The following is a 17,674-nucleotide window of genomic DNA, read 5'->3' as shown; positions in this document are numbered from 1 at the left end:
CTAGAAAGGGGACCAATGACACGCAAACACGTGACCAACTCGCAGCCTGCTGAATCTTGTGTGAATTCAGCAAGATTTCCACAGGACGCTGGCCAGCATCGAGCACTCAATTGCCCACTTCAACGGGAGCCCCTGCCTGCGTTCCAATGGGTCAAGTGCCCTTGGGGACGACAAAGGTGGAGTTGGTCAGATTTCTAAACACGGAAGTGCTCGTTTTTAAGTCCCTCGAAAAGACACAAGCTTAAGATCCAGGTTGCCTACAGCAGGTGCCCGTCTGGCTCTAGCTCGGAGTCACCTGGGGTTCCGAGAGCGTCACCACCTCACTACTGCCAGGCCGATTCTGTCTCGGGGGGACCCCGCAGGGGTGGCAGACCACTGTCCAGTGCCAGAGTGTGCAGAAGTAGAGGGTCAGGCACTTCCTCTTCCAGGGTCGGTGAGGGGGCTTGAACTGACAACCCTTTGGTTAGCTAGTGGATGAGAGTGTCTGCCGCCTGCACCAGCAGGAAGATAAAACAAAGCAGAATGCTCCCATGCCAGGTGGCGCGGGGAGCAGGGACTGCCCCGGAGGCTGCTGGATTTCAGCAGCAGCTGCGGGTCCTTTTCCCGTGTCAGTGGTATCCCGACTCCTACCGAGAGCTCACCAAGCCGGTGCCTGGGTGCAGACTCCGCCCAGTCCCGGAGCCAGCTTCCTCCTTGGCCGGGTCTGGCACCCGGGGGCTTGCAAGTGGTGTTGCTTTCAAACAAGCATGGGACACATGGGTGCTGACAATGGTGTCCACGGACTGTCTGACCCCCGCCTGCCTTTGCCCAGCATCAGCCACAGTTAGGATATAATCGGTGGCATAACCACGGCCTGGAGCACCCACTCTCTGCCCTGAGGATGGGTGGGGCTCACACGCAGACTGCAGCCTGCTGGGAGCCCTTCAGAACCCCGGGTCACGCAAACCAAACTCAGCCATCGGGCCAGTCTGACTCACGGAGCCCCCACAGCACAGGCAGCCCTGTCCCGGGGGTGGCTGAGCTGGTCACTGGTGCTTTGTGAATTGCAGCCCAATGGGAACCCAGGTGGAGAGAGCGCCCCGCCCACACAGATGCAGGAAGGTGGAGCAGGCCCCTGCCAGGCCCCAGACAGGCTTTCCTGGGCAAGCGCCCGCCTTTCAAAGTCACCATTTTGTAGTTGCAATTAATGCCACGCAATTTAATCCGGAGATAGTGCACTCCGGGAAAAGTACGACTTTTTCGACGCGATGCCAGGAAGATGGGAGGCAACATACAACTTCAGTGGAGGGGGAGTCCTTCCCGCCAGCACAAAGCAGAAGAGTCCTGAAGGCCTGTTTCCTAGAGACGGGCTGAGAGCAAAGAGCCTTTACTGCGTGCGGCTCGTGAGCCTTCCTAAATCTGTGTATAAATATTCCATTGTCCTTGGACATCATTGATAAGCTGCAAGCATGCCGTCAAAGGGAGGTTTGCACAATAAACCTGTGGCGGTAGTGAACTTGTGTGTGTGATGCGTGTATATGCATGTGCATACGTGCATGTGTGCGCATGTGCAGACTTGGGGAGGTCTGGCTTTTGCTGCTCTGGGCTCCCGGATGCTGCACTCCCACCCGCTGGGCCTGGCTCCCAGGCCTCCCTCTGAGAACTGAAAGCAGGGGTTTGGCACCTCTGGGAAACCTGGGATCCCCCACGGCCAAGCATGTCCCTGGGCTGTTGTCCTCTGTCCCCCTGTGGCCTGCCCCCTCCCTTCTTCAGGTGAATGCTGTAGGGGCCCCAAGTAAGAGGGCAGCTTACTGGGATGGACGTGGGGGAAGAAGGAGTCCACCCACATTCTCTGTCCAGCACTCACTCTTCTGCAGCTGAGATTCAAGGTTGGGGAATGTCAGGGTGCACCGTGACCTGGGGTCAGGGAAGATCGGGGTGTGGCTGGGCTGTGATCTTTGGAGTCACAGAAGGTTGGGGTCTTGCCAGGCTGTGAACCAGGTTTAGAGAAGGTTGGGGTACAGAGGGGTTACCCAGCAGGGTGAGATGTCCATGGTAGCTGCAGTGAGCCCCCCTCTTACAGCCTGGTCCACCACTAACGTCTGAGGGGCAGCTGTCCACCAGAGGGAGCTCTGAGAACCACATCCAGGCAAAAGGCTGTCCCCCACCCTTGAGGACCCCTCTAAAGAACCCGGAGCTCTGAGAACTGGGAGGCTGGCTTCTCCTGGTGGACTCCAGTCTCTGCCCAGGCCCTGCCCCACTCCCCAGGAGTCCCAGAAAAGCCAGCAGCTCCCTAAGCGGGGTCTTTTGTGCTTTCCATACTGAGGGGAAATCCTGTCTGTCCAGCGGGGAGGTACTGGGGGCATCCTGGGACCTCCTGTGCTGTGGTCCGCCCATCCGTGACCTCAGCCACTGCCCACGACCCTCTAGTGGGCGTTGCTATTTGAAAGGGGCCACTCTCGAGGCTCAGAAAGAAGGGGGCAGGAGGGGTCTCCCAGGGCTCCTTTCCTCCTGGGGCTGTTGACTGACTGTCACTCCTGGACCTCTTTGCAGTTCAGTGGGGTCCCAGGGCTGAGGTTAAGTCGATGGAATGAGCACAGGGCCCCCTGGACCACTTTCTGGTGAAGGACCAACCTCCGGCCACCACCATGCACTCTGGCAGTGCAGCCTCAGCCTGGAGCCCGCTCACTGATGGAAATAAACGCGCTGTCCATAAAGAAGCCCATGCCAGAGGGCAGGGTGACTGCGGCCAAGGAAAACCACTGCCGCTGGCATCAGGCCGTTCTGCTTCAGGGCCACCCTGTGGACATCCGTGTGGCCTGTGCCCCAAGGTGGCATCCCTAGCTCTGTCTTCAGGAGCAGATGGCCAGGCCTCCTGGTCATCGGCCCCAGGAACCTGTGTCTGCACCCCTGAACTCTGCAGTCTGGGGGATTGTCCTGAGTGCGAGCTCCGGTGGGGGTGAAGGTCTGTGGGCTCCATCGAGTTTTGCTTCCCCGACAATCGTGGGAGGCCCTCTGTGGAGCACTCTGGGAGGAGCCTGTAAATGGGAATTGATGGCGAGACTACGTTGTCACTGCCTGTCTGCGCAGGCCTGCCCAGAGAAGGGGGCGGAGGGGAAGCTGACCAGGAGTAAGATGGACCAAAGAGGGTCCACCCTCCGGGGTCTTGTCCAGTTGGGATGCATGTGTGTGTGTGTTCATGCGTGTGTGCGTGCGTGCATATGTGTGTGTGAAAGGTTGACGAAGAGAGAGCCCGATGGGTGGAGAGATGTCCCTCGCTGTCTTTGGATAGATGTGCCACGGAGGAGACCGTTCCTGGAAAAGGCCCTTGTGTTGTGGGAAGCAGGGGGTCAGTGACCCTAGGGTGGAGCGGCGTGGCGGCTGCAGCAATGGCCTCAGATGGGCCAGGACCAGGAAGAAGGCTCGGGCTAGACGACACTCTTCTCTGTCTCACATGAGGTCCCTAGGAGTCGGGGCCAAGTCTGTCCTCAGTGTGGGGGCTCCCTAATGTGTTTGACAGACCGCCGCCCCTTTTCAGGAAAAGAAGAAGAAAAAGAAAGACCCAGCACCCCTGGGCAGTTAACCACGTGTGCACCGTAGCCCGTCTCCCAGGGTCAAGGGCAGGTGTCTGCAGTGCCCCTGCTGCAAGAGGGTGCAACTGCCGGCTTGGGAAAACACTGGTTTGGAAATTCATAACCAGAGATCAGGGTAGACGGTGTAGGCGGTCACGACTGGGGTGTAGACCGGGTAGATGACTTAGATGGGGGTGTAGACAGTCTATGTGGTTTAGAGGGTCATAACCAAGGGTACAGTCAGGGTAGATGGTATAGGTGGTCACGACTGGGGTGTAGACCGGGTAGATGACTTAGATGGGGGTGTAGACAGTCTATGTGGTTTAGAGGGTCATAACCAAGGGTACAGACAGGGTAGACGGTGTAGGTGGTCATGACTGGGGTGTAGACCGTGTGGGTGGTTTGGAGTCATACCAGAGGTACAGGGTATCTGGGTAGGTGGCGTAGGTCAGCAGTTCTCAACCATGGGTGGCAACCCCTTTGAGGGTTGAACGACCCTTTCACAAGGGTCGCCTAATTCATACCAGTAGCAAAATTACAGTTATGAAATAGCAAAGAAAAGAATTTGTGGTTGGGGGGTCACCACAACACGGGGAACTGCATTAAAGGGTCGCATTAGGAAGATTGAGAACCACTGGTGTAGGGGGTCTTGAAGCAGATTGTGTGGCTGCTTTACATGGTCATGATCATCCTGGGTACAGGGGTGCGGACAGCCTGGGTCTAGTGCTCTAGAAGGCTCTGACGGGGCTGTACACGGTCTGGTGACATTGCCATCCACAACCATTGCTGGCCACAATCAGCACGTCGCTGGGCCACAAACAGAAGGCGACAGGAAGTGACCATCTCTGGAGCAACAAAACCAGGTGAGACGCCTCCAGGAGAGAGTGGTGCCCCACCCTTGGGTGCCACCGAGGTCTGCTTGAGGCAGGTGCTTCCTCTCCGTTGAGCCTGGGGGCTCTCAGAAGCCCCCCTGAGAGGCGGAGGTGCCGAGAACTTGGCAGGGCACCAAGGTCACATTGAGAAGCCCCAGGATGATGGGACCACGGCCCCAGTCGGTTTTCTGAGTCCCTGCAGTGTCGTGGGCCCTCCCCGCTCCGTGGGCCTGATTCAAAGGGGCCCGAGCACAGACTGTTCTGTTTGTTGTTGAATAGTGTTGTGCGAAGGCCCTGAGGAATTCAGTCTGCTTGTTGCCATCGCCAGCAGTGGCTTGTCTTCAGAAAGAGACGTTTGAGTCAGAGAGGGACGGACGGGGAGGGGCCGGGGAATGCGTGTCTTCTGGTGGTGCAGCTCTAAATCTGACTGGGCTCCGAGCCAGCTCTGCCTCCTACCTCCTGCAGCCACCCCAGCAGTCCTATCCCCCGTCATTGTCACCACCAGCAAGGGCTCCGCCTGAGGCCATATGGGTGGGGGGCGGACAATGATCTAGATCCCAGAGCTTCTCCGTGAGGGGGTTGGAAGCCCCACCCACCGCCCACCACAATATGTGCAGAAGACTCAGCTAGGGACAGTCAAAAGCGCCCATCTGTCCCAAGGTAACAAGCTGGGGCCTTCCAAGCCCTGCGCCTCTCAAGAGAGGGGGTGTCCTAGATTTTAATGAGGGGGAGGTTTGTGAAGCATAGCTCGTTGGGTCTTCAAACTGGAAACAAAGAACCAGCCGTCCTGGTTCCTCGCTGCCCAGCAACCAGGAGCAGGTGAGTGCCTGGCCTTTGCTTAGGGCCTGTGGACTCTCAGAGGTCACGGCTGCCCTTGGCAGCCACGGAGACATCCAGCCTAAAGGCGGGAGGGCTTCCTCTCCTTGGATTTGCCTCCTCGCCTTGCCAAGATGGAGGCTGGGGCAGGCACGGGCTGAGCAGACTGGGCGATGGGAGTCCAGTATTGGTTGCCCAACATCCACACGATCAGAAAGGGCCTCTCGTTGGGTCGGTGGCCGAGGACAAAGTATACACTCCAATAGAAGGCTACTGGATGTTCCCTGGGTGGCGATGCTTTCTCAATATTCAACTGCTCTTGTATCTAAAGCTCTTTCTTATGCACAGATGAGTCTCCCTGGACTAACAGTCCTCCAAGAAGCATCCTTGCTTTTCAGTGCTCTAGAGCGCTCTTGGGCAACAGATGGATCCACGGCTTGCATGTCTTTTGCGTGCGTCCAGCCTAAGAAGAGGCCACTGAGGGGTTCCCTCATGGCAACACCAGCCAATTCAGTTGGCGATCCCTTGTGACACGGGAGAACTGGCCCCTGGAGTCTTCTGGGCTGTGGCTGTGGCTTCTGGGCTGTGGGTCGGATCTCCCGGCTTTTTGCTAATAGCCAAACACGTCACCATCATATCAGCTGGGGTCCCTGCAGGCACGTGAGTGGCCTCTACACCTGACTGCCCATCAAAATCACCTGGCAATACCGAAAAGACTGGCTCCGAGGACCATTTCCAAACGAGAGAGCAACAACTGGTGGATAACAACACCTCACGTCTGTATTTGTGAGAGGCTCCCTGCTGCTTCCGGGTTGGACCGAGGACTCCCTGGCCACACTCGGGACAGAGGCAGTGAGTTTAATCAACTTTCTCGGCGTGGGTCTGGTAAGCAGATGGGGGAGATACTGACAGGATTTGCCTGTGACTCATTGCAAACAGGACTTTGGGCAATGCTAATGGCACAGCATAAAGTGAGCCCTGCTGGGTGTCGCCTGAGCTGCTGAGAAGCAGGAGGAGGGAGCTCATCACCGGCAAGAGGCAGTGTGGGGAGAGTCCTCTGGACCCGAGATCCCTGCGCAGTGAGCCTCCTGCGGTGATCCCGAGGACTGCTAGGACATCAGGGGGCAGCAGCAGGTCCAGGAGCCGGAGCATGGAACAGTGTGTGGACTTCCCAGCCCACGGAGCAAGTTTAGATGAGACCTTTCATGCAGGAGACCAGCTTGCGGAGTGAGGTCCCTCCGGGCACTGTATTGGGGAAGCTGGACTTGCTGACCATGGAAGTGGAGCTGGGTGCCTTGGGGCTGAGACTGACTGGTGGGGGGGGGGGGTTCGCTGGGAGCTGGGTTTGCTGACCCACGGAGCTTTGGGGCTGAGGCTGACAGCGGAGTGGTCTGTCCCCTTTGGTTATTTGTTAGCAGACCTGAAAAAAATGTTGACACATCCTAATGAGCAACCCAACCCTCCAGCCTCCGTCCATCTGTCCCTGCTCTGATGTCAGCCACTTGATGTTGCTTCTGGGCTTGGTCACTCCATGCACTAGCCAGCCAGAGCTCACAGGCAATGCCCACCTGTCAGGGGGGGCAGGTTATCTGGGAACCTAACAAGTCACCACAAGCCAGGATCAGAAAGCAGTAAGGCCCTCTCTAGCCACTGGGTCCCAGCCACAGCTGGCCTCAGTCAGCAGCCAAGCCTCTCTCTGGTCCGCAGCCTCTCAGCCATGCAGACCCTTGGCCTCTGCTTCTGTGGGCCAGGAAGTCAGCCCGCTTTTCTGCTTCCCAGTCTCACGGTCTCGCCACTGCTCCTCTGTTCTCCCCCAGGGTCGCCTTGGCAGGACCTCAGGTGCCTCTTATCTCAGCCTGGGCCACGTCAGACAGCGGGCACAGACCTCGAACCTAAGTCCGCTGGGGCAGTACTAACTAAAACTGGCCAATCCCTTCCATGAGTGTTACACTCCCCTGCAAGCGCGGTCTCCTCATTCCTTTGGTGGGAGTTAGAGAGACGGGGATGGAAGAGCCATTTTAAGAAATCTTACTCCACCACTGCCTCACACCAGATGGACAGAACACCCCCTTGCCTGTCTCCAAGCACCCCGTGGCCGCTCTCCTATGGGCTCCATGCCCCCACATTCTCAACCCACCCAAGAAGGCAAGGTGAGTGTGGTCTAAAAGAACACGTGCAGACAGAGGCAAAATGTACCAAATATGGGTCAAAATAATTATACCAAATATTCATACGCGCTAAATGATTTCACGGTGATCCGGTGACGTGACGGAAAGCTTTCTCACGCAGCGTCTCACATACAGAAACATGCGCCCCTTCCGAGCCCACTGGCTCGTCGGAGAACATGCGCGCAGAAAACATCCGAACAGCGGAGGAAGCAGCAGGTGTCTATGCAAGAAGTGAGCCACAAAATCGAGAGACAAAGAACCCAGCAGACCGAGGACAGCGTGGCTGCTGCAGAAATGGCGATAAAATGATTTTAAAAAGAAGGCGATGCACCCCGTGGAAGTCCCACGGGACAGTCCCACGCCGCCCTGCAGGGATGCCTTCTGTGGAAATCTGCTGGGTGGACGTGGGCTCAGTGTGGTTCCTTTATTGATGATGATGCCTACTGTAAATTAGGTAGACAACTGTAAATACTGTGGTCTTCTTGCATCTGATTCTATTAAAGATGCGCTAGTGTGTAAAGAGAGAATTGGCGAGGGTGCAAACTGTGGACCCATGCAGAGCAGGGAAGCGCTCCGCGGACACAGAGCCCCCCGGCAGTGCTTGCACGCAGAGAGGTTAGACCGCAGAGGGGCTGCTGCAAACTAGCAAAAGGCTGGGCAACCTTCAGAGACAAGCCATGGAGAGGAGGCTCCACAGAGAGAGACGCAGCAGAAACCGAAGCCAGAGAGGTCCTATCTGCCCGCCATGGGGTCTCTTCCTTCACCCGGGGCTGTGTGCCCCCCAGGGAGCAGGGTGCGAGGCCAGGGGAACTTGGATAGCTCTGCTGGGTGGCCAGTGCCGACATCAGCATGGGGAACCTCCCTCTGCACCTGACCTGCACCCCAGATCAGCGAGGACGAAAACCTAGGGATGACCCCCAAGAAGCCAGCTCTCCCCGAAACTACCCCGGCATTTCAAAATGCAGGATGGTTTCAAACAACGAACCAAGGACGGGAAAGAGCCGGGAAGGATGCGGAAACCTCCCAGAAAGAGAAAGTATCACTGCGTTTTAAGTCATTTCTCTAAGTCAATCCCTGAACAACTTCCCAATTCTGCTTCAAGACTTGAGCGCCGACTGCACCCGCTTAGTAGTTGACATGACTGTGATGACACAACTCATTTTAAAGGTGATTTAACCATGGTGGGACAGCAGGGGCGGGGCGGGGGGGTGTTCTAAAATGGATTGTGGTAACGGTTGTTCAATTCTTCTTGTGATGCTTGAAGTATTGAATTGCATGCCGTGTGGATTCTGTGCTGTGACACACACACAGGAGCACGCAATCCCCTCTGCCACGTCACCAGCATGAATCCCATCCTGCTCCCAGCCCCTCGGGGTCACTTTAGAATCTGTCTACCGCAGTGGAGTAGGCAGTGGGCAAGGTCTGAACAATCGCTCTTATGGATCGAAACTAAATACAAAGAAACTAGCTGGTGACTCTGTAGAGCAAACACAAGTCTGCAGGCAGGAGGTGGGAGAGAAAACTCAAGAGAATGACTCAGGGGGGCGGGGGGCTGGGGTGGGGGCGGCGGTGAGGAGTGGGAAGACAGAACGTGCCATCCCAACCTAACTGGGATGAGGGCTCACGAACACAACAACCAAAGTGCTAGCTAGCATTCTCTGGAAGATTCTAACAGAGCCTAGAGCATCATTGCCTCATATTCCAAATGTCCAGAAGATAATTGTGTGTGTCAGGAGGGGCTCTCTAGAGAGAGGAAACCAGAACACTTATGATTACACATATATGATAATAACAGTGAATTAGTCCACACAGCAGTCCAGAGGGCTCAGTTCAACTCACCTTCGTGGAACAGTTAATAGACTGGAAACCCTTCAACTCACGTGGGCTGCTGGGTCCAAGGTCAGGAAAGTCTTCCCAGAGAGAAGAGTCCTCCCTCGGGCAATGCAGGCAGAGTCCGCCTGCAGCCAGCAGCCAGGAGCCAGAGAGTGGGTCAGCAATAGTCAGTAGTAGCTCGGGAGCTTAGCTAAGCAGCCCCATGGGACCTTGAACTCAAGCACAGTGACAGGCCCCACCAGGCTCAAGCTCAAGTGATGGACACACCAGCAGCATGGCGAAGCAGATCTCAAAGGAGTCTCAAGCTCCAGTGACATGATCCATGGGTTGGCTTAGCCCACAGGTAGTGTAGCTCACAGGTGGTCCACAGGTAGTGCAGCTCACGCACGCTGGTCCAATCACCAGGGAGCAAGAGGGAGATGGGATTTCAGCTGTCCTCCAGTCAAGCTGTGACCTGATTAAACTCTGCCCACATGTTCCTATTGGCCTAGTTGGCACAATAAGCCTAACTATTGCAGTGTTCAAAATTACTCAAGATACAAAGAACCAGGAAAACCAATAGGCAACTCAGAAAGGAAGAGGCCATCAGCAGCTAGCAGTGCTGAGCTGATCCAGCTGTGGGGTCAGCAAAGGCTCGGAAGCCATTAGGACCATCATATCGCAAGAAGGCAGAGCAAACACTTTTGAAATGAGTAAGAAGCTAAGAGATTTTTAACAAACGTGTAGACATGCTAACAGGGAATCAGATGGAAATGTTAGGACTGAAAGGTTTTTATTTTTGTTTGTTTCTTGTTGGTGCCACTGAGTCCATTCTGATCCATAGCAAGCAGGACCCTGTGCACAACAGAGGAAGCACCGCCTGGCCCACGCCGTCCGCACCATTGTTCCCACGCCCGAGCCCATTGCTGCAGCCATGGTGTCCATCCATCTCACCAAAGGCCTTCCTCTTGTCCGCTGCCCCTTCACTTTACCAACCAAGATGCCCTCCTCCGGGGCCTGTTCGCTCCTGACAGCCCATCCAAAGCAGCTAGGATGAACTCTTACACCCTCGCCTCTAAGGAGCACGTTGATCGGGCGGACTTCTTCCAAGACTGACCGGTATGTCCTCTAGGCGTCCGTGATATTCTCAGTGCTCTTCTCCAGCACCACCGTTGAGACGCATCGATTCTTCTAGTCTTCCTGAGTCTAGTCTTCCCTCTTCACATGCACATGAACCCATGGAAATGACCGTGACGTGGGTCAGGGGTACTGTAGTCCTCAAAGTAACATCCCCGCTTGTCAACACTCTAAAAGAGGGCAAGCAGCAAAGTAACCCAGGCAATGGGTCGTTAGATCTCTTGACTGCTGCTTCCATGGGCATTGGTTGTGGAATCAAGCAGGACGACCTTTCTCTATTGATCATGATGTGTGTGACCTATCGGTCCTGTCGTGAGGATTTAGATTTTCTGTACATTGACCCATCATCCCTACTGAAGGCGGCGATCCTGGATCTTCATCAGCAAGTGCATCGTGTCCTCCTTACTTTCAGCAGCAGGGCTGTGTCATCTGTGTGTAGCCAGTGATTAATAAGCCTTCTTCCGATCCCGATGCTGCATTGTCTTCAGAGCCTGCTTCCCCGGCGACTTGCTCAGCACACAGATTGAACAAGGCGTGGTGGGAGGCTACAGCCCTGACGCACACCTTTCCTGATTTTAGACCATTCTTAGTACAGTGGAACATAGGCCAGTAGGAAATTCATAGACTCGCTGTGGAGGACAAGCCAAAGCCAAACAAACAGAAAATAGCATAACAGAAATGTGTGACATGTACAATAATCATGTTAGCAACAGAAGTAATTACAATAAACCCCCAAACCAAATCGAGTGCCATTGAGTTGATTCTGACTCAGAGCACCCTGAAGGACGGGACAGAACTGCTTCTTAGGCTTCCAGCCCAAGGCTTAACTCCCTGCAGCACCCTTGGGCTCTGGAAAGAGGGACCAGCCCATGGAAGCACCAGGGTCTGGAGAGATATTAAGCAGCACGTCCAAGATTGGTGAAAGACATTAAACCATGCAGGAAGGGACTTCACGAAGGTGGTGGGGAAATGGACTTAAAAGAGAAGGGCGCTCTTTTCATTAATTTTTGAAGCTTCCTCATCTTTATGCATCTCAGAACCAATTCAAATAAAGCATGAGAAGAAACACCCCAACGACCAAGAGAAACATTTCAAAAACCTGCCAGAGAGAAAGGTCTCAGCTGACTTTCCGCAGAGATGGTGTGACACCGAGATTCTGAAATGACATTTCTGAAACGTTGGCGTAAGTGCCAACACGGAACTGCACACACAATAAATGCACCCTTCAAAAATGAGGCAAAACAAAGATGCTCCCAGAGTTTCAAAAATGGAAATAATTCATTACTAGCATCCACTCATATAGAATTTCACCTGAAAAACCCGTTGAGCAATGTAATGTAGTTACTGGTTAGCTTAGTAGCTCATCGTATCTAACAGTCCCTGGGGATTAAGGTGTGTGTGTTGGGGGAGGGGGGGTGTATGTCGTGTGTGTTGGTTTGGCAGAAAGTAAAGGGCCCCAGACTGAAACAGAAGAGGCAGGAAAGGAGAGTGAGTCACAGAGAGGGGAACACGCGGACAAAGAAGAAGAATCATTGGTTGCACAAAAGAAGAAAGTGCTGTTGTCTAAGATTGTGTGAGTCCGGGTTGGCTAGAGAAACAAATCCAGAGACACTCATAGGTTAAGGTGACCGACCAGACGTCCCGCTTTTGGCGGGACAGTCCCGATTTTTAACAAATTTTCCTGCAACGTTTTTAAAAAGTCCCGATTTGGGGAAAGAATGCACGACAAGCTAGGGTACACGGTTTGCGGCCGCCATGTGGCTATTTGGCCAGGATATGAGTTTTATCAATGGTGTTCCACTGGTGTCTTACTTTACCAATGTTAAAATCTGGTCACCTTATCATATGTGTAAAAGAGATCATTTTATATTCCAAGAGTAATTATATATTGAGAAAATATCCCGGCCCAGTCCAGATCAAGTCCATAAGTTCGACATTAGCCCATAAGTCTGATATTAGCCCATATGTCCAATACTAGTCCATAAATTCTTCTACAGACTCATGCAGCACATGCAAAGATGTTGTAAGCAGGAATATCACAGGGCGGGGAGGAGGGGGAATCTTGTGGATCCAGTGGCGGTGGAAGCATCTCAGCACTGGTGTGGGTCTCCACGTGGCTCCTCCACGTCCAGGGCTCTGGCTCCATCAGTGCGGCTCCATCAGACTCTGTCACGAATGTCTAGCAGGGAGTGCCAGTAAGTGCGCCGCCTCCAGCGAGCTACTTATCAACTTTTTGCCTCCAAATGAGGTCCTCCAGCTGTGACCTGATTGACAGGCGAGATTCCACCCCTCCACTGGGTGACACCAGATTATGTAACTGCCACAATGCATGTATTTCAGCCCTGCAGAATCCGTGATGTGGGGCAACACTAACAGCCAGGGGTTTCTGCCAAGATGCCTTGTGGAAGGATTTGTGTTTAGAAACGATGGCATTGGTTTATTTTACTTCGGAATTAACGTTCCGTCTCTGAAAGCCACAAACGCGATGCCTTAGGTCTTCCCGGCTCCTTCGGATTGAGCTCACCGATCCCGCTTTTCCGCGCCTGCGAATACTGCCACTCTAGCTCACTAAGCGCCTCCCATCGGTGAAGCTGCCACAGTAAGAGTGGCCCATTCGAATTCCTTCTCCGGGATTTCCGTCTTTCATGGGCGAGACCTTGTTTGTGCTCATTAATCTTTAGAAATCCAATCATTTCACTTAGGGAGGCAAAGCTCCCAGTCACTTTAGAAATCCACATACTGAGGACAACACGCGTCGATGTCCCTGGAGCTCAAGGTCAGTGGTTCCTTACACGTTTTAAATGGAATTACGAGAAGCCCTTAGCAGTAGCCAGGCTCTTCCAGCCCCAGAACACGATGCCAAACCTGCCCAGATCCCTCCCTTAGTGCGAGACTCAGTTCGGTGGCTTTGATTAACATTTCTATGCTCTGTTTTTCCCTGACCTTACTGTCCCCCAGACACTGGTCCTAAATTTCCCTGGAATTTTAAGAAGTTGACTGATGAAGGAACATAAATCCCCTTCCCAATCAATGGCGCTTTCTTGTGAGCGGTCTGTGGTCTGGCAGTCGGAGATGAGGCTGCAGGGAGGGTGCCATGCTGTCGGGAAATGGTGTGCAGGGTCCCGTGTGTCTCTGAGCAGCATGCGCTCTCTTTAAAAACCATCCTTGGCTTGTGAAGCATAAGAAACCAAAGTCCTCTTACCACGATACAGCAAACACACTGACATCACTGCCCAGCCAAAGAACAGACGCAGTACCCCAGAGACAGAGACCTGTGTGTACACCCCCTCCCAGGGGCAGCCCCACTCCAACACCCATGTGGGAGTCCAGGTGAACTAGAGAACCAATTCGAGACACTCAGATGTGTATAAGAAAGAGCTTTATATAAAGAGTAATTGCGTATAAAGAAAACATCCCAGCCCAGTCCAGCTCAAGTCCTTAAGTCTGATATTAGCCCACGTGTCTGATACCAGTCTATAAGGATCCAGTGGTGGTGGGAGCATCTCAGCGCTGGCGTGGTCTCCACGTGGCTCCTCCAGCCCCAGGGCTCTGGCTCCATCAGTGTAGCTCCATCAGGCTCGTCATCAGGAATAACTCCTAGGAGAATGTATCTCCGTAGGAGAATGTATTCTTCCCAGAATCCTCGGGAGAAGGCCATGCCCACACGGAGGCCTCATTGGCTATGGCCTGATTGGCAGGCTAGACTCCACCCCTTTGCAAGTTGACAGGAGATGACGTCACCGCCACAGCCTGGCTCGTCTCCCTCCTGTATCCCGCGTATACATTTTCCTCCTAAGCAGACTGCTCCGGTTGATCGGATCCTGTGCGTCAGCTGCGGCAGAGCAACCCCACCTATAGGCAAAAGGAAACACGGCCTGGTCCTCACCAGCCCCACAGTTCCTCTGTGTGTGATCCATCGCTCGGACCTCTCTGTCCATCACCCTGCCCAGGGCCTTCCTCGCTCTCAACGCCCCTCTGCGTCACCAAGCAGATGTCCAAATCACCTGAGACCACGTCTCACCCTCCTCCCTTCTCAGGAGCATTGAGGTCGCACTTTGTACAAGGCAGGTGAGTGTGTGCGCACATGGATGAAGTACATTCAGTACCCCGCACCGCCCACATAATCCCAAGACGTGAGTTCTTCTCTCAGCACCCAGCTCCCACAGACAGCACAGCAATTGAAAATACCTGACTTGGGTCCGATGAACCTTAGTCCTCAAAGTAACAGCTTTGGTGTCTAACACTTAGGGGATATCTTTTTCAGTACATTTCCCCCCATGATACACACACACACACACACACACACACACACACACACTTAACTTCCATTGGCACGGGCTGCAGGTCCGAGTAAACTGACCTCCTTGAGAACGTCCATGTTGACACCGTTTATCGCGATGCTGCCTGGCGGCCACACTGTGAGAAGTTCTAATTTGCTCCTCCCCGGGGGCTCAGAGGGGCTCGGGCAGAGGTCGACCAGGCTCGGACCCTCAGCTCCAAGTATGGCCCCGACCCCCTGCAGGACAACGCTCATCTTCTGAAAAGGCAGCTGCTGAAGAAAGATCCCTGGCGCTCTGGCCCCTCTGGCCCCGTGTGGGAGTGAACTGGCAGTAGCTGGCCTGGCCGAGTCCGCTTCTCTCAGAGCAAGTAGTCGGCTGTGGACTCCGGGGCACCTGGCCACACCAGGCCTGTTCAGCAGATTGCATGTGGAACTAACTAGTCTAGTTGGGTGGTTTGGTTCAGGCCCTCCGCCCCATGGGAGAGGAGGGTCCATCCCTCGGGGTTCACCCAGCCAGGGTGGAAATGGGCCCTCAGCTTGGGTATCAGGGTCTGCCCACCCATCTTGTGTGTGTGCTGTGTCTACAGCACATGTCTGTTTTGTCCTGTCTAAATTCATCATCTTTAAAGCCAATGAACCTCAGAGAACAGAGTGGGGAGGGTAGGACGACACCCACATTTCGTCAGTTGGTGACCGCTCACTAGCCAGGAGATAGCTGGGCCTGCAAGGCCAGGAGCAGTGCTGGGGTTATCGTATGCTCCCGGCCTGTGGCCTCCAGGAAGATGTGGTTCAAGCCGGCCCCCCAGGCTGACGCTCCCAAGGACCAGAGGGGTCCAGCCCCAGGGACTCCATATGCACCCTTCTCTCCCGGTCTCCTGGAGGGAAATGGGGAGTGTAAGGGCAGTCCCCTCAGGGGACCATGGCCACCTCCCAGGTTGGAGGAGAGGGCACAACAATGGGCAGAGACCTGGCCTTGCTCTGGGTCCCTGGACCTATGCCACGTCCCCCGGCCCCGGTCCCCAGCCATGGGCTCAGAGAGTCCGGTGTCAGGCTCAGTGTGGGGCGAACTGAGCCCAGGCCACCAGGCCTGGTGAGAGGAGAGTGGTCCTGGGCCAGGATGGTGGGCCAGGCCCTGAGCCGTCCTGAGGCTTGCTGGGAAGTCATAAAGGAAATGCAAATGAGGCCTCTGGAATATCCCCCTACCTCCCTCCCCCTTCCCCACACTTTTCCTCCTGGCTCTCTCTGGCTCTGCATCTCTCTGTGTGCCTCGCCTCTCCTCCTGGCTCTCCATGTCATTCTTGTCTCTGTCTTTATTCCTCTCTGTCTGTCTCTCTCCATCTCCCTCTGTCTCCTTATCTCTCTCTCTGCCTCTCTGTCTCCTTATTTGTCTCTATGTCTCTCTCTGTCTCCCTATTGCTCTCTTCCTCTCTCACTATCTCCCTATCTCTCTCTGTCTCTTTCCATCTGTCTCTTTCTCCCTATCTACAAGCACACCTTCCATCTCCCTTTCTCTCAGCGTGTCTCTTTATACCTCTCTGTCTCTATCTCTCCCTCCTCTCTGTCCTGGGGCTGGGGGTTCTCAACTCCCACAAGGATACGCTTCTTACTGGCTGGCTGCATTAACAGGGGGCTTGAGACAGCACCCAGCGCCCTAATTGGAAGGTTCTCCTCTTTTGCCTGTCCACGGCCTTCCCCCATTTATTTCTGCTTCTCGCCACTCACACTGCGTCTTTTCCATACATGATGCCATGTTGGCTTAAGATGCCGCGATGGCTTGCTTCCCGTGTGTCAGCCCTTTGTCCACTTTGTACTGACTGATTTTGCTTTGTCCCCTTAACCATCCAGCAAACCAACTGCCTTTCCCTCCGCTAGGTTTGTAGGGACAGCCTGTTGGCAGAACAGGATCTCCCAGAACAAGGAGGAGGATGGCGCAGGGCAGGGTGGTGCCTCGTTCCCGTTGTATATGGGTTGGTTGGATTATGAACTGGAACCAATCCACTGGCACCTAATGTGGTTTCATGGCTATGTGGTTTCGTGGCTACATGGTCCCATGGCTGTGGTCCTGAGCTCGTGGTTCTGGTCAGTGCCGTGTGCCGATGCCACACGACTTTATTTCTGCCTTGTTTGAGGCTGCCCCATGTCTCAGAGAGCGGGCCACGCCCTGGACTCTCCTTTGATGAAGTTGGAGATGTGATGGGTGGGCCTTAGTCCTCCACACACATTGTAGATCACTTTTATTGAGTCCTTCGGAAAAATCTGAGGACGATTTCATTGAATTTATGGGTTAATTTGGAGATGCTCGACATGTCTATAACTTCGGGTCCTCCTCTCCAAGAGCACGGGGTCTATATATTTATATCATCTCTGAATCTCCTGGCAGCGTCTTAAATTTTCCTCCGTGGAAGCCTGGCGTCTTTCTCAGCCATGCTAATTCCTGGAGACTTTATGATCGCAGTGCCCAGTGTGGAGGCACCTTTTAAAACGTGCTTGCTTGCTAGCTTTTTGACACCTTATTGTGACTGGAGTGAAAGTTTACAGAGAAAATTGATTTTCTGTTCAACGATCGTGCATATTTTGCTTCCGGACATTGATTGAGATCCCCACGATGTTAACAGTGCTCTCCCCCCTCCCTTCCTTCGTATTCGGTTTCCTCCCCATTCCTTCCCACCCGCTGAGCTGGTTGTTGGTGAAAGGTCTCCCTGATGACCTGGGAGAGCTGGTTCTTCTAAGAAATGGAAGCCGCCCTGATGTCACGTCTGTCACAGAGGCCTGTCACTCAGCTGGAAGTCCCTGCGGAGAGCTGAGCTCTGTTCTCGGTCGGAAGGGCGTCTAAGGACATGGTCTCCAAGGTTCCCTCCGTCGCTCTCACGCCAGTAGGCTTTGTCCTTTTGTGATCTGGGGTTTTGTTGTCCACGTGTCTTCCGCTCTCCGTGGACCTCCCCAATGGGATCCCTTCCAGAGCCGTCAGCAGGGGCAGCCAGACACCATCTGGTTCTTCTTGTCCAACAGTCTTCGTGGCACTCCGTCGGCACGGCACAC

This window comes from Tenrec ecaudatus, chromosome 10 (genome assembly GCF_050624435.1).
Source record: "Tenrec ecaudatus isolate mTenEca1 chromosome 10, mTenEca1.hap1, whole genome shotgun sequence".
NCBI lineage: Eukaryota > Metazoa > Chordata > Mammalia > Afrosoricida > Tenrecidae > Tenrec > Tenrec ecaudatus.
This window is presented reverse-complemented; position numbering follows the sequence as displayed.